This window comes from Musa acuminata, chromosome BXJ2-11 (genome assembly GCF_036884655.1).
Source record: "Musa acuminata AAA Group cultivar baxijiao chromosome BXJ2-11, Cavendish_Baxijiao_AAA, whole genome shotgun sequence".
Lineage (NCBI taxonomy): Eukaryota > Viridiplantae > Streptophyta > Magnoliopsida > Zingiberales > Musaceae > Musa > Musa acuminata.
Window position 1 is genome coordinate 13687500 of NC_088348.1, and position 25746 is coordinate 13713245.

General features: G+C 39.5%; 1 long non-coding RNA gene across 1 annotated transcript; it reads left to right on the forward strand.

Moving 5' to 3' along the window:
• Positions 1-7356: 7356 nt before the first annotated feature.
• LOC135627344 (uncharacterized) lies at positions 7357-9429 on the forward strand. The gene is made up of 2 exons (XR_010492591.1): positions 7357-7479; positions 9196-9429. It is a non-coding gene; the product is annotated as an uncharacterized LOC135627344 (long non-coding RNA).
• Positions 9430-25746: the final 16317 nt, after the last annotated feature.

The following is a 25746-nucleotide window of genomic DNA, read 5'->3' on the forward strand; positions in this document are numbered from 1 at the left end:
ATACGTTATTTTGTTTTAATGCAATCATGGACGTGTTTTTGTATGGTTTTTCAATGATGCAAGCATTAGACTCGAATCTGACAATATATCCTATATGACATAATTGACTATTGCTCAAGAGGTTATGTTTGAAACCATCAACTAACAAAACATCTTCGATAAATAAGTTGGATTTGTTACCTATGGTTCCTTTGCTAATGATTTTACCCTTGTTGTTGTCTCCGAAGGTGACATAGCCTTCGTCTATACTAGTGAGCTTAGAGAATTGAGATGGATCTCCGGTCATATGCCTTGAGCATCCACTATCAAGGTACCATCTCTTGCTCCTAGCTTGCGATGGTATAGGTTTCTACAAGAAACGATGATTTTTAGGTACCCATTTGCTTTTGGGTGCCTCAAAAATAGATCTAAATTATTTATCATGTTGCATAGAATTTATCATGGTTCCTTTAGGAATCCAAATTAATTTGTTTGGACTAATTTTCTTGAATGGACAATTATGCGTTTTGTGTCCAAGTTTGCAACAAAAGTTGTATTTGCTTTGGTGTCGAACATGTATGATGGGGCCTTTTATGAAGGTGGTTGGATTTTGGTGAGGACTTCTCACAAATCCGATTCCACTTCTTTTGGGAACGTGACCCTTGTTTGCAAGGATCATGTTCAATGACATGCTACCAACCTCGAATTTCTTCAAGGTGTCCTTAATGAGCTTTGCAAGTCATCTCGTAGGTCATTAATGACCCGATTAGTTCTTCAAGAGGGAAGTTGTTTAGATCTTTCGCCTCTTGAATAACAGTGACTTTAGGATCCCAACTCTTAGGAAGGGATCTTAGAATCTTATTTACGAGCTCAAAATCCGAAAAACTTTTTCCGAGTCCTTTTAGACCGTTGACAACATCCGTGAAACGGGTAAACATGTCGCCAATAGTCTCACTCGGTTTCATTCGGAAAAGTTCGAAAGAGTGTAACAAAAGGTTGATTTTTTACTCTTTCACTCTACTTGTGCCTTCGTGAGTCACTTCGAGTGTGTGCCAAATATCAAATGCGGTTGCACAAAACTAAACACTATTGAACTCGTTTTTATCAAGTGCACAAAATAAGGCATTCATAGCCTTTGCATTAAGAGCGAAAGCCTTCTTCTCCAATTCATTCCAATCGATCATTGGAAGAGAAGACTTTGAAAATCAATTTTTGACAAGATTCCAAAGTTCAAAATCATAGAAATAAGAAAGATCCTCATTCGGGTCTTCCAATAGGTGTAGTCCGTCCCATTGAACATGGGTGGATGTGTAATAGAGTGGCCCTCTTGGTTTCCGGCGTATGCCATCTCTCTTGGGTTTTAATCCATTTGAGAGTTAACCCTGCTCTGATACCAATTGTTAGGATCAAGAGCACTAAGAGGGGGGGGGGGGGGGGTGAATTAGTGCAGCGGAAATCTTTCGATGATAAAAACGTTCGAACGATAAAAACGATTTCGGTGTGAAAGTCGATTCTAAGATTACATTAACTTAAGATCAAGCGAGATGACGTTAAAGTCAATCTTTGAAGGCAGTTTGCAGTTATGATGAAAACCAGCATACGAGATGACGTTCGTACGAAGAAACTGATTTACGTCTAAATGCTGATTCGTAAATCACTTGATTAGGCGAGATAGAGCTTAAGCAAGGATATTAAGGCAGTTGCAGTTAAGGTAGAAATCAAAACGTAAATGCAAACTGAAATATGATGAACGTACGAAAAAACATATTTACGTCTAAACGTTGATTCGGAAAGTGCAAAGCTGAAACCCGATCGTATATGCGTAGAAAGCAATAAGCTTTAGGGGAGGTTTGCAGTAAAGATAAAATGCTCAAAGTAAATTCAAACCGAGATTTAGAGTGATTCGGTCAATCTTGACCTACTCCACTTTTGGCTTCCTCCACCGACGAGGTCAACGACTTCAACTAGAGGCCTTCCTTCAATAGGCGAAGGCCAACCACCCTTTTACAGTTTCACTCCTTTTGACGGGCTTAGGAGACAACCCTTACAGAATTTTCTCGCCTCTCCTCTCTTTACAGCTCAGCACTTGGAAGAAAAGAGGGAGAAGGACTTTTGGCCTTTACAACAATTTTGAGCTATAAAAATCACAGAACAAGATTAAGATTTCGGAGTGTATTCTATATACTTTTAGTGCTGAATGGGTGGGGTATTTATAGGCCCCAACCCAGTTCAAATTTGGAGCTCAAAACTATCAATTCCCTGAATTCCAGGATCAGGCGGTTGCACCGCCTGGCAAAGCTCGAAGACTGAGCCTCTGGGCGGTGCCACCTCCTGTCAGGGGAAGTTGCACCTCCTGCCAGAGCTCGAAGACCGAGCTCAGGTGGTGCAACCTCCTGACTGAGGCGGTTGCACCGCTCAGCTAGTGCTCGGAGACCGAGCCCAAGCGGTGCCACCTCCTATCAGGGGAGGTTGCACTGCCCAGTCTCGCTCAGAGACTGAGCCCAGGCGGTGCCACCGCCTGGCTAGAGCGGTTGCACCTCTCAGTCTCGCTCGGAGACTGAGCCCAGGCGGTGCAACCTCCTGCCTTGGGCAGTTCAACCGCCTGGCAGAAATCAGGGTCCGAATGGGTTGATCCATTCGGCCCAATTTGAGTTTTTCAGGGGCTCAATTGCACCAAGATTAAGTTAATGGGATCACCTCCCATTTCCAACTTAATCATTGTGCTAACTACGAGATTCCCTAAGACATTTACTGCAACTTGCTCCGGTGCGTCAATCGCTTCTTCCGGCGAGCTTCCGGCGAACTTCCGTCGATCATCCGATGAACCCTCGGTGATGCTCCTGCGGACTTCCGGCAAACTCCTAGACTTGCGACGATCCACTTGGCGAGTTCCGACGAGCTTCTTTGGCAAGCTATGGACTTCTCGGATTTGTTCCTGTAGAACCTCCGACGATTGTCCGAACTTCCGTCGAACTCTCGAACTCCCAACGTGATCATTGTCTTGACTCCGGCGCAACTTCTGCTGCATTTCTTACTTTTATCGTAGTTAATCTTGCACACTTATCTCAACATATGGATTAGATAACAAATGACAATTGACTTCATCATCAAAATCCGAGATTCAACAAGATACTACTACTGACTCGATCATAGAGGCGGAGTACATTGCTGCATTAGATGCAGCAAAGGAGGGAGTCTAGGTGAAGAAGTTCATTACAGATTTGGGAGTCGTGTCGGGTAGCGAGGAGTCGATCTCCTTATATTACGACAACAATGGGTCGATTGCTCAAGCGAAGGAACCTAGGTCTCATCAGAAATCTAAGCATGTTCTGAGGAGGTTCCACCTTATCAAAGAGATCGTAACCCGAGGAGATGTAGCAGTGGAAAGAGTTCCATACAAAGATAACATTATAGATCCACTAACAAAGCCATTGTCTTAGATTGTCTTTGAGCGTCACAGGTGTCTGATGGGGATCAAACACATAGGTGATTGGCTTTAGGTCAAGTGGTAGATTGCTAGTCATAGGTGCCCAGCAAGCCAATCACGTGAGTGATGGCACGTGTGACTTGATACAGAATCTTTTTTGCTTATTATATTTTAGCATATATCACTTTATAACTATTGCATATATGCATATATATATTGTGATGTCCTTGGATTTATGCAATGGGAATCGGATCGTGATAAGATCATGAAAATGAGATTGATTCACCTTTAAACACATATTCTAAATAATCTCGGTCATAGGTTACTCGAGAGGGACATCATGATAACCGAACAGACTGGTGTGCTGTATATCCGTCCATATGATGGATGCAGCGAGTCTCATAGCTGCTCATGTAGGGACACTAGGGATGTTGAATCTCGTATTTTGATGATGAAACTACTTGATATATGTTTATGATTTAATATGCGTTTTGAGTCATGTAGGATGCTTCGATCAGGATGAGACAATTAAAGCAGGAAAATCATGTTGTGCTAGAGGAACATGTCAGAAGATTGGACGTCGGGCCGGTGGATCGGTCGACGTATCGACAGAAGGCTTCGGGCCGTGGACTCGGGCATCGGGCCAAAAAGAGCGGGTCTTGTGTCAAGGATATCGGAGTTACGGATTCAACTGGCCGATTGGGCAATAGGCTGCAGGAGAGGACGATGCGCCGAAGAATCGGACGAAGCGTCGATGGACCAATGACTTGCCGGACAACTTGGTTAATTGCTTAGGATTAATTGTTTCGATCAAAGTTTTGTTTTAAGTATGCAGGATTAACTACGATGGAAGAAAGACATGCAGTAGGAGTTGCGCCGGAGTCAAGACAATGATCACGTTGGGAGTTCGAGAGTTCGACGGAAGTTCGGACAGTCGTCGGAGGTTCTGTGGGAACAAATCCAAGAAGTCCATGAGCTTGCCAAAGAAGCTCGTCGAAACTTGCCAAGTGGATCGTTGCAAGTCCAGGAGTTTGCCGGAAGTCCGCAGGAGCATCACCGAGGGTACATCGGATGATCGATGGAAGTTCGCCGGAAGAAGCGATTGACGCACTGGAGCAAGTTGTAGTAAATGTCTTAGGAAATATCGTAGTTAGCACAATGATTAAGTTGGAAATGGGAGGTGATCCCATTAACTTAATCTTGGGGCAATTGGGCCCCTGAAAAACCCAAATTGGGCCGAATGGATCAACCCATTCGGACCCTGATTTCTGCCAGGCGGTTGAACCGCCCAAGCCAGGAGGTGGCACCGCCTGTGCTGAGTCTCCGAGGGAGACTGGGCGGTGCAACCGCCCCAGCCAAGAGGTGGCACCGCCTGGGCTCAGTCTCCGAGCGAGACTGGGCGGTGCAACCTCCCCTGACAAGAGGTGGCACCGCTTGAGCTCGGTCTTTGAGCTCTGGCAGGAGGTGCAACCGCCTCAGTCAGGAGGTGGCACCACCTGAGCTCGGTCTTCGAGCTCTGGCAGGAGGTGTAACCGCCCCTAACAGAGGTGGCACCGCCTAGAGGCTCAGTCTTCGAGCTCTGCCAGGCGGTGCAACCGCTCCAGTCAGGAGGTGCAACCGTCAAATCCCAGAATTTCGAGAATTGACAGTTTTAAGCTCCAAATTTGAACTGGGTTGGGGCCTATAAATATCCCACCCATTTAGCACTGAAAGAGCACTGAACATACACCGAAATCTTGATCTTGTTTTGTGATTTTTAGAGCTCAAAATTGTTGTAAAGGCCAAAAGTTCTTCTCCCTCTTTTCTTCCAAGTTATGAGCTTTAAAGAGAGGAGAGAAAAGTTTGTAAGGGTTGTCTCCTAAGCCCGTCAAAAGGAGTGAAACTGTAAAAGGATGGTTGGCCTTCGCCTATTGAAGGAAGGCCTCTAGTTGACGTCGATGACCTCTTCGGTGGAGGAAGCCAAAAGTGGAGTAGGTTAAGATTGACCGAACTACTCTAAATCTCGGTTTGCATTTACTTTGAGCATCTTATCCTTACTGCAAACCTCCTCAATAGCTTACTGCCTTCTGTATTTTTACGAACATGTTTCAAAGTTCAGTGCTTTCCGAATCGGCATTTAGATGCAAATCAGTTTTATCGTACGAACATCATATTTCAGTTTGCGCTTACGTTCTGATTTCCATCATAACTGCAAACTGCCATTATATCTTTGCTTTAACTACATCTTACTTCATCTCAAGTTAAAGTGGTTTACGAATCGGCTTTCACACCGAAATCGCTTTTATCATACGAACGTCGTATTTCAGTTTGCGCTTATATTCTGATTTTCATCATAACTGCAAACTACCTTCATAGATTGACTTTAACGTCATCTCGCTTGATCTTAAGTTAAAGTAATCTTAAAATCGGTTTAACACCGAAATAATTTTTATCGTTCGAACGTTTTTTATCATTGAAAGATTTCCGCTGCACTAATTCACCCCCCCCCCCCCTCTTAGTGCTCTTGATCCTAACAATTGGTATCAGAGGCCGGTATTTCTCATTTCGGATTTACACCCGAGAGAAATAGCTCTTCATGGCTTTCAAGAGGGCTTATCGGTCTTTCGTCCACCATTGTTTAACGGATTGGACTACACTTATTGGAAAACTCGAATGAGAGTTTTCTTGATTTCTATGAATTTGGATTTATGGAATATCATTGAAAACAGTTTTCAACTTCCCTCTAAACCGATGAACTAATGGTCGGATTTGGAGAAGAAGTATTTTTCTTTAAACGCAAAGGCTATGAATGCCTTATTTGCGCTTTGGACAAAAATGAGTTCAATCGGATTTCTACGTGCGAAACGGCTTTTGACATTTGGCGAACACTTGAAATCACGCACGAGGGAACTAGTAGAGTCAAAGACTCAAAAGTTAATATTTTATTGCATGATTCTGAGCTTTTTCAAATGCAACCAAGCGAGACTATAGGCGACATGTACACCCATTTCGCGGATGTCGTCAATAGTTTAAGAGCTCTTGGAAAATATTTTTCGGATTTTGAACTCGTAAACAAGATTTTGTGTTCTCTTTCTAAGAAGTGGGACTCAAAAGTAACTGCAATACAAGAAGCTAAAAACCTAAACAACTTACCACTTGAAGAACTAATTGGTTCGTTGATAACATATGAAATGGTGCACAATGCACATGATGAACATGATGAACAAAATCAACTTCCAAAGAACAGGAAAGATTTGGAACTCCTGACAAATGAATACCACTTAAGCGATAACTCAAGTGATGAGGACAATGATGAACTTGAACTTCGAACACTAAATCATAATAAGTTTATTAAACAAAAATCTAAAATAGACAATGAACTTGAACGAAGGACGAGGCCAAAGAAGAGGAAGGCAACCAAGGATGAATCAAGAACTTCCAAAGGTGAAACGGCGAATTGGGCTTTGACGGGCTTCGACTACAAGGTAAGTAACTCAACTCTCTTGAATTATTTTGAAATTACTTGAAGTTTTTCATGAGTGCATAATTTAGATAGTAAAAAAATAAAAAATCTGTTTTTCAAAAATTATATCATGTTTTTCTTTTTAGCATCTTTGAAGAACTAAAAATTTGATCATGAAAAGTATATTGCTAAGGTTTCATGCATGTTATGTTTTGAAATGTTGAATGATGTGTAACACCCCTCATTTACGAATGTTCGTATAATTTTGGTGATAATGTAAGCATCTATTTTAATTGACAAAAGATATAGAGTATGAATTAGAGGTAACTTATTTTTAAGATTTGGGAGATCTGTTCAAAAAAAAAAAAAAGAATCTGAGGACCTATATGTAAACCCTAAGGACCTAATCGTGAATATGATAAAAACAAGGACTAATCTGCAAAATGCACCAAATGACAAATCCCACCGCTTAAGCTTCTCTGCCTTCGTTCTTAAGGAAGCAGAGAAGGCAGCTCGTGGGTGATCCGGGAAAGAAAGAAAGAAAGATGAAGAAGAAGAAGAAGAGAAACAAAAATTGGGGCTTTTGGGGTTCTTGCTTTAATCTTTTCATTGGGGGTCAAAATTCTCAAAGGCAAGTGTTCTAACCCCATCCTACAGAAGTATTAGACTCTGTTTTTATGTTGATTCAAAAAAATTGGAAGATTTCTATTTAGAAACTGATATGTCTTTCTTTGGACTTAAAACCATGGATTCTGAAATATTTTCGGTATACTGACCCCTATACACTGTTTCGGATATAAGTTTTAGCACAACATGTGAATTCAGGCAGGAACTATTTTGTTTGTAACTAGACTTTTATGTCTTTCTTTTGACACCGATTTTGTAGAATTTGGACACCGAATACTTACCCAAACATTTTTCTCAAATGAGACTATAGACGCTGTAAAACAGAGTTCAAGATTTTTGACCTATCGATACTAAAATGCCTATAACTCCCTATTGAAAATTCTGATTTGTACCAAACTGATTTTATTTGAAACTAGATTTGAAAATATTTCTTTTGACATACAGTTTGGAAATTTTGGAATTCAATTGCCTACCCTATTATCTGTTGAGTCCGACCCTATAAATTCTGCAAAACAGTGATTGTGATTTTGACCTTGTGTTACCAAATCTGAGGTAACTCTGTGTTGGGAGCCCTGTTTCATATGAAATATGTTCCATCCGAATACAGATTGATATATGGTTCGACCATAGTCTTCTTATGGGTATTGGAGCATAATTGTTATTCTGAAATATTTGTTTGATGTGCCACTGGAATTCTGTCCGAAATCGAGCTTTGGTCGATTTCGCGTATTCTGTTCCCTTCCTTTGGATACTTGAATTTGTCTAACCTTCTTATTTGAATTGAGCTAACTATAATTGGATTCCCTGTACACTCTTGCTTCCATTTTTCTTTCTAAAATGAATACATTTGTGAGAGATTTGTATCCTTGCGTCATTTGTTTTTAAAAAGGCACATGTAAGCTTCGTTGTTCCGCGTGTGCTTCCGATATATGCTACTTATTGTTGAAACTGCCCTTTTGTACTCTGGTGTGTGGGATTGTCTGGACCTTTGCCAGAAATGGTAAATGGTATGCGCTATTTGCCCGCTTTGTGGGGTCCCGTTATGTGGGATATTCTAGACCTTTGCCAGAAATGGTAAAGGGTATGCGCTTGTTGCCCGCTTTGTGGGTATGTGATTAGAGCCTGCGATGCTCTGCCGGCCCCCTTTGACTTCACCTAGACGTGGGTGGATGGAGCTCCCAGACGTGGGAGACTTTTGTCAGGTGGTCATTCAGAAATGGATCAATCACATTCTGACTGAGATCCCACTACACCCTCTATATGTTTGATATGACATCCAGAGTTTTGGTGAGTTATTTCCGTTCATACTCTGGATAAGATTGATATGATTGCAATGTCAAGGACGACGTTTGAGCTCTTGTACGATATGTGTACCTATATGCTCTGAAAGGCTTCATTCACTGATGATTTTGCTTCGAAATGTTCCATATGCTGTTGATATGCTTCGAGACATTTTATATGCCATTGATAAGCTCTGATATGTTTCCTTTGTTTCTGATATGCTCCAATTACTCTAAGCCCTATCTGTCAGGAACCAAATATGCATGATTGAAAGGACAAACTGTGATTCTGCTCCTAATGATATTATGTCTACGAAATCGTATATTCTGCTTTGTGTTTTGAAACTGTATCTCTTTGGAAATTGTACCCTTTTGATATGGATATGTTAGTCACTTGCTGAGCTCTTTATGCTCACCCCGTTTGTTGATAAAATTTTCAGGATAGCGTATCGCTTGCTTAAATGTTAAGAATGGGCTGAGGCAGTGGAAAGTTTAGAAGACGTTGGGCAGAACTTTTGTTAGCATATATGTAGTTGTGTATGAGCTACCTTGCATCTAATGAAATGTGACTATGAATCTAAACCTGTGGATTTTGTGTAAGTTAATGGATCCCTCATGTATAGGGTTTTGGAATGTTAAATTAAATTCGTGTAATGATATGAACTTATGGTAAATCGATGTTTGTGGTGATTGCATAAAATTACCCACTTGTGGATTTACACTGTGGTTTTTATTTTGTTGAGTTGAGTTCAGATTGTATGAATTATCGAGTGATGTGTGCTATGTTTATGAATTGCACAGGGTTATGAATTGGTAGATTATAGAGTTGAAAATTTTGATCGGAATGTTTTCTTAGTGACCTCAAATGTGTGTTTGGATCCTGGGTTAGTTGTGATGAAGATTTTAAATATTATCGATACGTTTTGTGGGGTCGTGACAGAGGTGGTATCAGAGCATGATTTGAGAATCACTAAGAATATTATTTTTTTTGAGGTTTATTGACTATCATTTAGAGATTGATCAAAGAAAATGTTCTTTTGATGTTTTAGGAAGCGAGGATGACGAGATCATCTGGTTCTCCTGTTGCATCTACTGCTGATCAATTGAGTGGTATCATGCAGACTTTGGAGACTATGGCACAAGTGATGCAACAACAACAACAACCTGTCCAACAAGGAAGTAATGATGGAACAGAGACATCAAACCAGATGGGGTTGGGAATTGGACAGTTTAAGAAGCTTAGTCCTCCCAGTTTTAGTGGTGAGTCTGATCCAATGGTGGCAGAACGATGGATGATGCAGATAGAGAAAATATTTGATGCCTTAAGTTACTCTGATGATCGAAAGGTTTTTCTTGCCACCTTTATGTTGGAAGGAGAAGCTGAACACTGGTGGAGAATGATTAAGAGAATGTCTGAAATCAAACATGAGCCAATGACATGGAAGTTATTCCAAGAAAAGTTTAATGACAAATATTTTTCAGATTGCATAAGAGAGCAAAAAGAATTGGAGTTCTTGAATCTTATCCAGGGAAGTATGACGGTTACAAAGTATGAATCTAAATTCACTGAGCTCTCCAGGTTTGCCACACATATGACTGATGATGAATCTAGAAAGGCAAGAAGGTTTGAAAGGGGATTGTGGCCAGCAATAAGAAGCCGAATGTCAGCTTTAAAATTACAAACATATGCTGATACGGTGGAAAGAGCTTTGAAAATTGAAAGAGACATGGAGGAAATTCAAGAAATCATTGGCAAGGACAAAAGGGGTAAATTTACTAGCAAAAGCAGGAGAGAAAATGAATATGAAGATAGTAACAAGAGGTTTAAGACATCTGGATTTGAGAAAAGGAAACCATTGGGGAGGACTCAGTTATGTGCAAAATGCGGATTAAATCATGAAATAAGTCGGTGTTTTCGGGTGACTGGAGCATGTTTTGGTTGTGGAAAGCTAGGTCATCAAATAAGAGATTGCCCACTGAACAAGAAGAAAGAGCCACTGCCTCCTAGACCCTCAGTCCATGCTAGAGTGTACGCTATCACTGAACAAGATTCTAAAGCTTCTAAGTCAGTGGTGGAAGGTATTCTTCATGTTTCTAAAAGAAATGCAAAAGTTTTATTTGATCCCGGCTCCAACTTATCTTTTGTTTCACAATACTTTGCTTGTCACTTGGATATTCTACCTAAACCCCTGGATTATATGTTATATGTAACAACTGCTGTTGGAGATTCATTGGCAACAAACTTGGTCTACCCATCTTGTTTGATCTCTATTGGAGACCACGAACTCCTTGCTGATTTGATTCTCCTAGAGATCCAGGGTTTTGATATTATACTTGGCATGGATTGGTTATCTTCTCATCACGCTAGTATTGATTGTTACAAAAAAATAATTACTTTCTGCATACCAAATCAGCCTATATTTTTCTTTGAGGGCATTAAGCATGATTTGCCTCCTTGCTTGATATCAGCACTTCAAGTTTATCATCTTATGCAGAAAGGTTGTTTTTGTTATATGGTGTGTGTAAAGGAGCATTCAAATCAGGAAACCCACCTAGATGAAATTTCAGTGGTCAAAGAATTCCCTGATGTATTTCCAGATGACTTGCCTGGTTTACCTCTAGATAGGGAGGGTGAATTTGCTATTGATCTAGTTCCCAGTACAACCCCAATATTTAAGCCTCCCTACAGAATGGCACCACTCGAGCTAGAAGAGTTAAAGAAGCAAATACAAGAATTATTAGATAAGGGTTTCATACGACCCAGTGTATCTCCATGGGGTGCTCCGGTACTATTAGTGAAGAAGAAGGATGGAACATTGAGGCTTTGTATTGATTATAGACAGTTGAATCATGTGACCATCAAAAACAAATATCCCATACCTAGAATTGATGATTTGTTTGATCAATTGCATGGTGCACAAGTATTCTCTAAGATTGACCTGAGGTCAGGTTACTATCAGTTGAAGATCAAGGAGGAGGATATTTCAAAAACAGCTTTCAGAACTCGATATGGTCATTATGAATTCCTACTGATGCCTTTTGGTCTGACAAATGCCCCTACAGCTTTTATGGAACTAATGAATAGGATATTTCAACCGCTCTTGGATATCTGTGTAATTGTATTTATTGATGACATATTGGTGTATTCAAAGAGTAATCAGGAGCATGAGGAACACTTGAGAGATGTATTGTCCATACTAAGAGAAAAGAAGTTGTATGCAAAGTTCAACAAATGTGAATTTTGGTTGAATGAAGTTGCTTTCTTAGGTCATGTGATTTCAGGGGAGGGTATATCTGTTGATCCAAAGAAAATAGAAGCTGTAGTTGAATGGGAAGTACCAACAAATGTAATAGAGGTCAGAAGTTTCTTGGGCATGGCAGGTTATTACAGGAGATTTGTGGAGGGATTTTCTCAAATTGCTCAACCTCTCACCAAACTCACTAAGAAGAATATGAAATTTGTATGGGGTGATGACTGTGAGCAAAGCTTTCAAGAGTTAAAAAGAAGATTGACTAGTGCCCCTATTCTCACTATTCCAAGTGGTAGTGAGGGATTTGTAGTTTATACTGATGCTTCAAGAAAGGGCCTAGGATGTGTTTTGATGCAGGAAGGGAGAGTAATTGCTTATGCTTCTAGGCAACTTAAAGGTTATGAATTGAATTATCCAACTCATGATTTGGAATTGGCAGTAATTATTTTTGCTTTAAAGATTTGGAGACATTATTTGTATGGTCGACAGTTTGAAATCTTTACTGATCACAAGAGTTTAAAATATATTTTCACTCAGAAAGAGTTAAACATGAGGCAGCGAAGATGGATAGAACTTCTGAAGGATTATGATTGTGCCATCCGTTATCACCCGGGCAAAGCCAATATTGTAGCTGATGCACATAGTAGGAAATCTACAAGTTTTATGGCTAGTTTGGTCGTGAAACAATGGAAGTCATTAGAAGAAAGTTTTGATTTGAAAGCTTTGAGCAAAGAGCAAGACTCGATGATATTGATGGCCTCCATTCAAGTGCAATCTGATCTTATTCAACAAATTAAGGAAGGACAATTACGAGATCCACATTTAATCTACTTGAGGAGTGAAGTAGAAAAGGAATTGAAGCCACAATTTCAAGTTTCAAAGGATGGCCTATTGAGATTTGGGGAGAGAGTCTGTGTACCAAATGAACCAGATATCAAGAATCAAATCCTAAAGGAAAGTCATACTTCAAAGTACACCATACATCCTGGGAGCACTAAGATGTATAAAGACCTTCAAAGTCATTATTGGTGGGAAGGCATGAAGAAGGAAATTGCAATGTATGTTTCAAAATGTTTGACTTGTCAGCAAATCAAAGTAGAACACCAAAGACCTGGAGGCTTGTTGCAACCCTTAGTTATTCCTGAATGGAAATGGGAATGTATTACTATGGATTTTGTTTCAGGGCTACCCAGAACCTCGAGGAAGCATGATGCTATTTGGGTTATCATTGATAGGTTAACAAAATCTGCACATTTCCTACCGATTAATATGACTTATTCGCTTGATAGACTTGCAGATTTATATGTTAATGAAATAGTAAGACTTCATGGTATTCCAAAGGAGATTATCTCTGATAGAGACTCCAGATTTCTCTCTAGATTCTGGAGAAGATTGCAGGAGTCGATGGGCACTAAAGTTAAGTTTAGTACTGCATATCATCCTCAGACTGATGGTCAGTCAGAAAGAACAATTCAAACACTTGAGGATTTGCTTAGAGCCTATGTTATGGATTGGAAAGGTGAATGGGATAAGGATATTTCACTTGTTGAGTTCACGTATAATAATAGTTATCATTCAAGTATTCAGATGGCTCCTTATGAAGCTTTATATGGGCAAAAGTGCATAACACCTATATGTTGGGAGGAAGTTGGTGACAGAAAGCTGTTAGCACCGGACAAGGTACAAGAAACTACCGACAAAATTCAAGTTATAAGAAAAAGGCTAAACACTGCTCAGAGTCGTCAAAAGAGTTATGCCGACAATAGAAGGCGAGATATTGAGTTTGAAATCGGAGATTTTGTATTCTTAAAAGTCTCCCCTTCCAAAGGCATTATAAGGTTTGGGAAGAAAGGAAAATTAAGCCCAAGATTTATTGGACCTTTTGAGGTTCTTAAGAGGGTTGGTTCTGTCGCTTACAGGATTGCATTACCACCAGCATTGAGCCATGTCCATGATATATTTCATGTCTCGATGATTAGGAAGTATATGTATGACCCTTCTCACATCATTAAGTATGAGCTGGTGGAGATCGATAAAGATTTATCCTATGTGGAAGAGCCTATGCAGATTATTGACAAGAAAGAAAAATGTTAGGATCGAGAGCACTAAGAGGGGGGGGTGAATTAGTGCAGCGGAAATTTTACAGCGATTAAAACCGAAAGCTGCGTTCGTTCGATAGAAACTATTATGATGCAAAAGCTGATTCACAGTTTGTATCTAAGTGCAGTTTGCGTCTAAGCGCAGATTGCGTCTAAGCGCAGTTTGCGTCTAAACACAGTTTGCGTCTAAACACAGTTTGCGTCTAAGCGCAGTTTGCGTCTAAACACAGTTTGCGTCTAAGCGCAGTTTACGTCTAAGCGCAGTTTACGTCTAAACGCAGTTTGCGTTTAAACGCAGTTTGCGTCTAAACGCAGATGACAGTTTGCAGTTCTAAATAAAATCAAGACGTAAACGTAAACTGCACAGAACCTTGTTCGTAAAAGCGCAGAAGACAGTTTGCAGTTGTAAATGAAATCAAGACGTAAACGTAAACTGCACAGAACTCATTCGTAAAAGCGCAGAGAGACAGTTTGCAGTTTGTAGATGGAATCAAGACGTAAACGTAAACTGCACAGAATTCGTTCGTAAAAGCGCAGAGAGCAGTTTGCAGTTTGTAAATGGAATTAAGACGTGAAGGTAAACTGCACAGAACTCGTTCGTAAAAGCGCAGAGAGCAGTAGCTATGTAGGAGGTTTGCAGTAATGATAAAGTGCTCAAAATAAACGCAAACCAGAGATTTAGAGTGGTTCGGTCAGTCTTGACCTACTCCACTTTTGGCTTCCTCCACCGATGAGGTTACCGACGTCAACTAGAGGCCTTCCTTCAATAGGCAAAGGCCAACTACCCTCTTACAGATTCACTCCTTTTGATGGGCTTAGGAGACAACCCTTACAGATGTTTTCTCTCCTCTCTTTACAACTCAAACTTGAAGAACAGAAGGAGGAGGAAAACTAGCAGTTTTGAGCTCTAAGAACCACTGAAAAGATCAAGATTTCGGCTTGAGTTCTTGCTCTTTTCAGTGCTGAATGGGTGGGGTATTTATAGGCCCCAACCCAATTCAAATTTCGAGCTCAAAAAAATCCCGGAATTCCGGGATCAGGCGGTTGCACCTCTTGACTGGAGAGGTTGCACCGCCTGGCAGAGCTCGAAGACTGAGCTCAGGCGGATGCATCTCTCTGTCAGGGGTGGTTGCACCTTTCTGCCAGAGCTCGAAGACCGAGCTCAGGCGGTGCATCTCCTGACCAGAGAGGTTGCACCTCTCTGCCAGAGGTGGTTGCACCTCTCTGCCAGAGCTCGAAGATCGAGCTCGGGTGGTGCATCTCCTGTCCAGAGAGGTTGCTCCTCTCTGCCAGAGCTCGAAGACCGAGCTCGGTGGTTGCACCTCTTGGCAGAGCTCGAAACTTGAGCTCTGGCGGTGCTACCTCTTGACAGAGGAGGTTGCACCGCTTAGTCTCGCTTGGAGACTGAGCCCTGGGCGGTTGCACCTCTTGGCTGGGGAGGTTGCACCGCCCAGTCTCGCTGGAAAGCCTAGCCTGGGCGGTTGCACCTCTTGGCTGGGGAGGTTGCACCGCCTGGTGCAATCAGGGTCCGAATGGTTCATTCCATTCGGCCCAATTTCAGTCTTTCAGGGGCCCAATTGCCCCAAGATTAAGCCAATGGGATCACCTCCCATTTTCCAACTTAATCAACGTGCTAACTACGATTAAATCTAAGACAACTTCTGCAGCTTTGCTTCGGTGCGTCAATCGCTCCTTCCGGCGAGTTTCCGGCGAACTTCCGTCGATCATCCGATGAACCCTCGGTGATGCTCCTGCGGACTTCCGGCAAACTCCTGGACTTTGCGACGATCCACTTGGCAAGTTCCGACGAGCTTCGCTTGGCAAGCTTCTGGACTTCTCGGATCTGTTCTCGCAGAACCTCCGACGACCGTCCGAACTTCCGTCGAACTCTCGAACTCCCAACGTGATCATGAACTTGACTCCGGCGCAACTCCTGCTGCTTGTCTATCTTTATCGTAGTTAATCCTGCACACTTAAAGCAAAACTTCAATCGAGACAATTAATACTAAGCATTAATCATGTTGTCCGACATGTGATTGGTCCCTCGACGCTTCGTCCGATTCTTCGGCACATCGTCCTTTCCTGCAGCCTATTGCCCAATCGGCCAGTTGACTCCGCAACTCCGATATCCTTGGCACAATACCCGCTCTTCTTGGCCCGATGCCCGAGTCCACGACCCGAAGCCTTCTGTCGATACGTCGACCGATCCACCGGCCCGACGTCCAATCTTCTGACATGTTCCTCCGGCACAACATGATGTTCTTGCTTTAATTGTCTCATCCTGATCAAAGCATCCTGCATCACTCAAAACGCAGATTAAATCATAAACATATATCAAGTAGTTTCATCATCAAAATACGAGATTCAACAATCTCCCCCTTTTTGATGATGACAACTACTGGATGACGGAGTTAAACTTAACTCCCGGAGCTTAAACAAACTCCCCCTATCAATATGCCATATTGATAGAACCTTGAATTCAAACTGAATTCAAGTCATTGCAATATTCATCATGAATACTTGCAACACGTCAACATGAACATATGCATAAACTTATGCATCACATGTCATGTCATCAACATACTTCTCCCCCTTTGTCATCAACAAAAAGGAGAAGTATCACAATCAAGTGTTTGTGTGTGATATTGGTTCAACTCATTGCATGAAAATCATAATATCAAGTTTTATCATCATGCAATCTTGTAGCTAGAAGATTTAGCAAGTGTTACATCATGCTTAGAACATTCATGCTATCAAGTTTTAGATATGCAAGTTTTATAGCATATAAGATAGCACTTTTGGTAATGTTCAAGATAGCAAGTTCTACATCATGCAAGCTAGCAAATTAGAGATGTTCAAGAAGGCAACTCTTGCTTCTTGAAAATTTTGCTCACTTTGCTAGATGCGCAAGTTAGCATTTTTGCCTCTTGAGATAGGCAAGATAGCACATTTGCTTCTTTTGAGATAGCAACTTTTTGCTTCTCTTTAGACCAACAAGCTAGCAATTTTTACGATATACAAGTTTCACAATATATAAGCTAGCAAAAATTTCGAAAGCAAATGCAAGATAGCTTTCTTGTGTAAGCTCATGATTCTTGCTTCCTATTGCAATGTGCAAATTGCAAGTTTTGCTTCTTGAGATTATTCAAGATAGTGATGTTCAAGAAGACAATTTTTCTTCTTGAAATAAGCAAGTTAGCAATCAAGTTTTTGCATCTTCTTGACTTGTGCAAGCTAGCTATCTCCCCCTTTGTCATTGTCAAAAAGAAAGGAAGAATACAGTTTTGTAGTTCTTTTTCCTTTTACAACGATTTCAAAATCATGACAAAGGATGAATAATCAAGTTATGAATGTTAAGACAATTTTTCATCATGAATATTTTATCATTGCATGCATCGTTATCATAGGTTGAAGTATTACATGCATAATTTCATATCACCATTCATAATTACATTAATGTTTCAATATAGCAATTTCTTCTCAAAGTGTGTAACTTAGCACTCATAGCATTTTAAATCATGATTTACATCATATGCAACACATCACATCATAATTAGAAAGCACAAGTATTGCACGCATAATTGCACATCATAAATGTTTCATATCATGATGGCATCAATTTTGTCAAATTATATCCTACCATGCATGATCAAAACTTCTCCCCATTTTATCAATGAAAACAAGAAGAAAGTAGGGGGTAGAGCATAAAAGTGTTAAATATTTCAATCATTTCAAGGCATCATAGATCAAGTTATGATTCGTGATTCATCATAAAGCAAGTTAGTTTTCAATCATCACATAAGGCATTTATGGAATTTTTGAAACATAGGAGAATGATTAATTTAAGCATGTAATGTTTCAATCAAAATCAAGTCATGAATACCAATACTTTCATATTGTGAGTATCAATTCATGAATACCAAAAGATATTATTTGTGATTTCAATTTTGCAAGATCATGATTATGATTTAGACATAACTTATTCAAATCAAATCGTCAACTTGAAACTCATAATCAAGTCATTAAAATTAATTTCGAAATTCACAAAATATCATGAAATCAAAAGACAAGTTGCATTTCATTTGAAGAACTCCTTTTTGATAAATGCATGGAGCATAATGAACGATCTTGATTTATAAAGAGCTTCATGTTATAATGATCAAGATCATGATTTTAATAATTATTCTCTTTAGCAAAGAATCACAAAAGCACTTTATTTTTGCATAAGAAATCTCATTGTATTATGATTTATAAATTCTTTTTCTGCACATGAATCATAGGAGATATGTATGTGAAACAAATCTTTGCAAGCAAAGACACTATCATTCATATTTCAAGATGGAATTTATAAGCAGGAATCATTTCATCAAATCCATTTTAGAAAAATATTTTTCATAAGTGTATGAGAAAATCCGATTGTTATGATACCAATTGTTAAGTGAATCCGAAAATGAAATTAGTACTTTCATGCATTCAGACATGATTTTTGCTATAGATTTTGAATTTAAATCATGAAGATCAAACAAGCTCATGATCATGAATAACTTAAAATCTCATGCATAAAATTGTTAATCATTGTATCATAACCATTTAATATTATTATGCATTACTTTAAATCAAGCGTGATTTCATTTAACAATGTTAATCAAACATGATACACATTATTACTTCTTAACCATGATTTCATATTTTCAATCAAAATAATTTTGTTTGTTTATCATAAAATATGCAATATTATCATTTTCGAAATTACTAGCATGATCATAATTTTGTAATTTAATTTTTTTTTTAACATGTAATTTTCAAGAAAATTAATTCTAAACTAAAAAAGAAAACTACATCATGAAAGTATCAAGTAATTTCAAAATAAACCAAAGGCATTACCTCAACGTTGTAGGCTGTTAAGGCGTAGTTTGCCGCCTCGCTTTTGTTGATTTTTTCTTCGTCTTCGGAGGAGCTCGATTCATCCCAATTTTTGTTCTTCTTCTTGCGTTTAAAGCAAGTAGTTCCATTCTTTTTGCTTTTTAATTTTCGTTTCATTTGTAGTTTAAGTTCACCATCACTTGAGCTTATGCTCGAGTGGTCTTCAAATGTTCTATGTCCCAAATCCTTCCTGTTCTTTGGAAGGTTGTTTTGTTCATCATTGTCCTCATCACTTGAGTCATCGCTCAAGTGGCATTCATTTGTCCAGAGTTCCAAATCCTTCCTGTTCTTTGGAAGGTGATTGTGTTCAACATGTTCATCATGTGCATTGTGCACCATTTCATATGTCATCAATGAACCAATTAGTTCTTCAAGTGGTAAGTTGTTTAGGTTTTTAGCATCTTGAATAGCAGTTACTTTTGAATCCCAAGTTTTAGAAAGTGAGCGCAAAACTTTGTTAACGAGTTCAAAATCCGAAAAGCTTTTACCAAGTGATTTTAAACCATTGACGACATCCGTAAAACGGGTGTACATGTCAACAACGGTTTCGCTTGGTTTCATATGAAAAAGCTCGAAATCATGTAGTAAAATATTAACTTTCGAGTCTTTGACTCTACTAGTTCCTTCATGCGTGATTTCAAGAGTGCGCCAAATATCGAAAGCCGTTTCGCACAAAGAAACCCGATTGAACTCATTTTTGTCCAAAGCGCAAAATAAGGCATTCATAGCCTTTGCGTTTAAAGAAAAATACTTCTTCTCCAAATCCGACCATTCGTTCGTCGGTTTAGAGGGAAGTTGAAAACCGTTTTCAACGATATTCCATAAATCCAGATTTAGAGAAATCAAGAAAACTCTCATTCGAGTTTTCCAATAAGTGTAGTCCAATCCGTTAAAGAACGGTGGACGAGAGACCGAAAAGCCCTCTTGAAGAGCCATTTCTCTCGGGTGTAAATCCGAAATGAGAAATACCCCGCTCTGATACCAATTGTTAGGATCGAGAGCACTAAGAGGGGGGGGTGAATTAGTGCAGCGGAAATTTTACAGCGATTAAAACCGAAAGCTGCGTTCGTTCGATAGAAACTATTATGATGCAAAAGCTGATTCACAGTTTGTATCTAAGTGCAGTTTGCGTCTAAGCGCAGATTGCGTCTAAGCGCAGTTTGCGTCTAAACACAGTTTGCGTCTAAACACAGTTTGCGTCTAAGCGCAGTTTGCGTCTAAACACAGTTTGCGTCTAAGCGCAGTTTACGTCTAAGCGCAGTTTACGTCTAAACGCAGTTTGCGTTTAAACGCAGTTTGCGTCTAAACGCAGATGACAGTTTGCAGTTCTAAATAAAATCAAGACGTAAACGTAAACTGCACAGAACCTTGTTCGTAAAAGCGCAGAAGACAGTTTGCAGTTGTAAATGAAATCAAGATGTAAACGTAAACTGCACAGAACTCATTCGTAAAAGCGCAGAGAGACAGTTTGCAGTTTGTAGATGGAATCAAGACGTAAACGTAAACTGCACAGAATTCGTTCGTAAAAGCGCAGAGAGCAGTTTGCAGTTTGTAAATGGAATTAAGACGTGAAGGTAAACTGCACAGAACTCGTTCGTAAAAGCGCAGAGAGCAGTAGCTATGTAGGAGGTTTGCAGTAATGATAAAGTGCTCAAAATAAACGCAAACCAGAGATTTAGAGTGGTTCGGTCAGTCTTGACCTACTCCACTTTTGGCTTCCTCCACCGATGAGGTTACCGACGTCAACTAGAGGCCTTCCTTCAATAGGCGAAGGCCAACTACCCTCTTACAGATTCACTCCATTTGATGGGCTTAGGAGACAACCCTTACAGATGTTTTCTCTCCTCTCTTTACAACTCAAACTTGAAGAACAGAAGGAGGAGGAAAACTAGCAGTTTTGAGCTCTAAGAACCACTGAAAAGATCATGATTTCGGCTTGAGTTCTTGCTCTTTTCAGTGCTAAATGGGTGGGGTATTTATAGGCCCCAACCCAATTCAAATTTCGAGCTCAAAAAAATCCCGGAATTCCGGGATCAGGCGGTTGCACCTCTTGACTGGAGAGGTTGCACCGCCTGGCAGAGCTCGAAGACTGAGCTCAGGCGGATGCATCTCTCTGTCAGGGGTGGTTGCACCTTTCTGCCAGAGCTCGAAGACCGAGCTCAGGCGGTGCATCTCCTGACCAGAGAGGTTGCACCTCTCTGCCAGAGGTGGTTGCACCTCTCTGCCAGAGGTGGTTGCACCTCTCTGCCAAAGCTCGAAGACCGAGCTCGGGTGGTGCATCTCCTGTCCAGAGAGGTTGCTCCTCTCTGCCAGAGCTCGAAGACCGAGCTCGGTGGTTGCACCTCTTGGCAGAGCTCGAAACTTGAGCTCCGGCGGTGCTACCTCTTGACAGAGGAGGTTGCACCGCTCAGTCTCGCTTGGAGACTGAGCCCTGGGCGGTTGCACCTCTTGGCTGGGGAGGTTGCACCGCCTGGTGCAATCAGGGTCCGAATGGTTCATTCCATTCGGCCCAATTTCAATCTTTCAGGGGCCCAATTGCCCCAAGATTAAGCCAATGGGATCACCTCCCATTTTCCAACTTAATCAACGTGCTAACTACGATTAAATCTAAGACAACTTCTGCAGCTTTGCTTCGGTGCGTCAATCGCTCCTTCCGGCGAGTTTCCGGCGAACTTCCGTCGATCATCCGATGAACCCTCGGTGATGCTCCTACGGACTTCCGGCAAACTCCTGGACTTTGCGACGATCCACTTGGCAAGTTCCGACGAGCTTCGCTTGGCAAGCTTCTGGACTTCTCGGATCTGTTCTCGCAGAACCTCCGACGACCGTCCGAACTTCCGTCGAACTCTCGAACTCCCAACGTGATCATGAACTTGACTCCGACGCAACTCCTGCTGCTTGTCTATCTTTTATCGTAGTTAATCCTGCACACTTAAAGCAAAACTTCGATCGAGACAATTAATACTAAGCATTAATCATGTTGTCCGACATGTGATTGGTCCCTCGACGCTTCGTCCGATTCTTCGGCACATCGTCCTTTCCTGCAGCCTATTGCCCAATCGGCCAGTTGACTCCGCAACTCCGATATCCTTGGCACAATACCCGCTCTTCTTGGCCCGATGCCCGAGTCCACGACCCGAAGCCTTCTGTCGATACGTCGACCGATCCACCGGCCCGACGTCCAATCTTCTGACATGTTCCTCCGGCACAACATGATGTTCTTGCTTTAATTGTCTCATCCTGATCAAAGCATCCTGCATCACTCAAAACGCAGATTAAATCATAAACATATATCAAGTAGTTTCATCATCAAAATACGAGATTCAACAATCTCCCCCTTTTTGATGATGACAACTACTGGATGACGGAGTTAAACTTAACTCCCGGAGCTTAAACAAACTCCCCCTATCAATATGCCATATTGATAGAACCTTGAATTCAAACTGAATTCAAGTCATTGCAATATTCATCATGAATACTTGCAACACGTCAACATGAACATATGCATAAACTTATGCATCACATGTCATGTCATCAACATACTTCTCCCCCTTTGTCATCAACAAAAAGGAGAAGTATCACAATCAAGTGTTTGTGTGTGATATTGGTTCAACTCATTGCATGAAAATCATAATATCAAGTTTTATCATCATGCAATCTTGTAGCTAGAAGATTTAGCAAGTGTTACATCATGCTTAGAACATTCATGCTATCAAGTTTTAGATATGCAAGTTTTATAGCATATAAGATAGCACTTTTGGTAATGTTCAAGATAGCAAGTTCTACATCATGCAAGCTAGCAAATTAGAGATGTTCAAGAAGGCAACTCTTGCTTCTTGAAAATTTTGCTCACTTTGCTAGATGCGCAAGTTAGCATTTTTGCCTCTTGAGATAGGCAAGATAGCACATTTGCTTCTTTTGAGATAGCAACTTTTTGCTTCTCTTTAGACCAACAAGCTAGCAATTTTTACGATATACAAGTTTCACAATATATAAGCTAGCAAAAATTTCGAAAGCAAATGCAAGATAGCTTTCTTGTGTAAGCTCATGATTCTTGCTTCCTATTGCAATGTGCAAATTGCAAGTTTTGCTTCTTGAGATTATTCAAGATAGTGATGTTCAAGAAGACAATTTTTCTTCTTGAAATAAGCAAGTTAGCAATCAAGTTTTTGCATCTTCTTGACTTGTGCAAGCTAGCTATCTCCCCCTTTGTCATTGTCAAAAAGAAAGGAAGAATACAGTTTTGTAGTTCTTTTTCCTTTTACAACGATTTCAAAATCATGACAAAGGATGAATAATCAAGTTATGAATGTTAAGACAATTTTTCATCATGAATATTTTATCATTGCATGCATCGTTATCATAGGTTGAAGTATTACATGCATAATTTCATATCACCATTCATAATTACATTAATGTTTCAATATAGCAATTTCTTCTCAAAGTGTGTAACTTAGCACTCATAGCATTTTAAATCATGATTTACATCATATGCAACACATCACATCATAATTAGAAAGCACAAGTATTGCACGCATAATTGCACATCATAAATGTTTCATATCATGATGGCATCAATTTTGTCAAATTATATCCTACCATGCATGATCAAAACTTCTCCCCATTTTATCAATGAAAACAAGAAGAAAGTAGGGGGTAGAGCATAAAAGTGTTAAATATTTCAATCATTTCAAGGCATCATAGATCAAGTTATGATTCGTGATTCATCATAAAGCAAGTTAGTTTTCAATCATCACATAAGGCATTTATGGAATTTTTGAAACATAGGAGAATGATTAATTTAAGCATGTAATGTTTCAATCAAAATCAAGTCATGAATACCAATACTTTCATATTGTGAGTATCAATTCATGAATACCAAAAGATATTATTTGTGATTTCAATTTTGCAAGATCATGATTATGATTTAGACATAACTTATTCAAATCAAATCGTCAACTTGAAACTCATAATCAAGTCATTAAAATTAATTTCGAAATTCACAAAATATCATGAAATCAAAAGACAAGTTGCATTTCATTTGAAGAACTCCTTTTTGATAAATGCATGGAGCATAATGAACGATCTTGATTTATAAAGAGCTTCATGTTATAATGATCAAGATCATGATTTTAATAATTATTCTCTTTAGCAAAGAATCACAAAAGCACTTTATTTTTGCATAAGAAATCTCATTGTATTATGATTTATAAATTCTTTTTCTGCACATGAATCATAGGAGATATGTATGTGAAACAAATCTTTGCAAGCAAAGACACTATCATTCATATTTCAAGATGGAATTTATAAGCAGGAATCATTTCATCAAATCCATTTTAGAAAAATATTTTTCATAAGTGTATGAGAAAATCCGATTGTTATGATACCAATTGTTAAGTGAATCCGAAAATGAAATTAGTACTTTCATGCATTCAGACATGATTTTTGCTATAGATTTTGAATTTAAATCATGAAGATCAAACAAGCTCATGATCATGAATAACTTAAAATCTCATGCATAAAATTGTTAATCATTGTATCATAACCATTTAATATTATTATGCATTACTTTAAATCAAGCGTGATTTCATTTAACAATGTTAATCAAACATGATACACATTATTACTTCTTAACCATGATTTCATATTTTCAATCAAAATAATTTTGTTTGTTTATCATAAAATATGCAATATTATCATTTTCGAAATTACTAGCATGATCATAATTTTGTAATTTAATTTTTTTTTTAACATGTAATTTTCAAGAAAATTAATTCTAAACTAAAAAAGAAAACTACATCATGAAAGTATCAAGTAATTTCAAAATAAACCAAAGGCATTACCTCAACGTTGTAGGCTGTTAAGGCGTAGTTTGCCGCCTCGCTTTTGTTGATTTTTTCTTCGTCTTCGGAGGAGCTCGATTCATCCCAATTTTTGTTCTTCTTCTTGCGTTTAAAGCAAGTAGTTCCATTCTTTTTGCTTTTTAATTTTCGTTTCATTTGTAGTTTAAGTTCACCATCACTTGAGCTTATGCTCGAGTGGTCTTCAAATGTTCTATGTCCCAAATCCTTCCTGTTCTTTGGAAGGTTGTTTTGTTCATCATTGTCCTCATCACTTGAGTCATCGCTCAAGTGGCATTCATTTGTCCAGAGTTCCAAATCCTTCCTGTTCTTTGGAAGGTGATTGTGTTCAACATGTTCATCATGTGCATTGTGCACCATTTCATATGTCATCAATGAACCAATTAGTTCTTCAAGTGGTAAGTTGTTTAGGTTTTTAGCATCTTGAATAGCAGTTACTTTTGAATCCCAAGTTTTAGAAAGTGAGCGCAAAACTTTGTTAACGAGTTCAAAATCCGAAAAGCTTTTACCAAGTGATTTTAAACCATTGACGACATCCGTAAAACGGGTGTACATGTCAACAACGGTTTCGCTTGGTTTCATATGAAAAAGCTCGAAATCATGTAGTAAAATATTAACTTTCGAGTCTTTGACTCTACTAGTTCCTTCATGCGTGATTTCAAGAGTGCGCCAAATATCGAAAGCCGTTTCGCACAAAGAAACCCGATTGAACTCATTTTTGTCCAAAGCGCAAAATAAGGCATTCATAGCCTTTGCGTTTAAAGAAAAATACTTCTTCTCCAAATCCGACCATTCGTTCGTCGGTTTAGAGGGAAGTTGAAAACCGTTTTCAACGATATTCCATAAATCCAGATTTA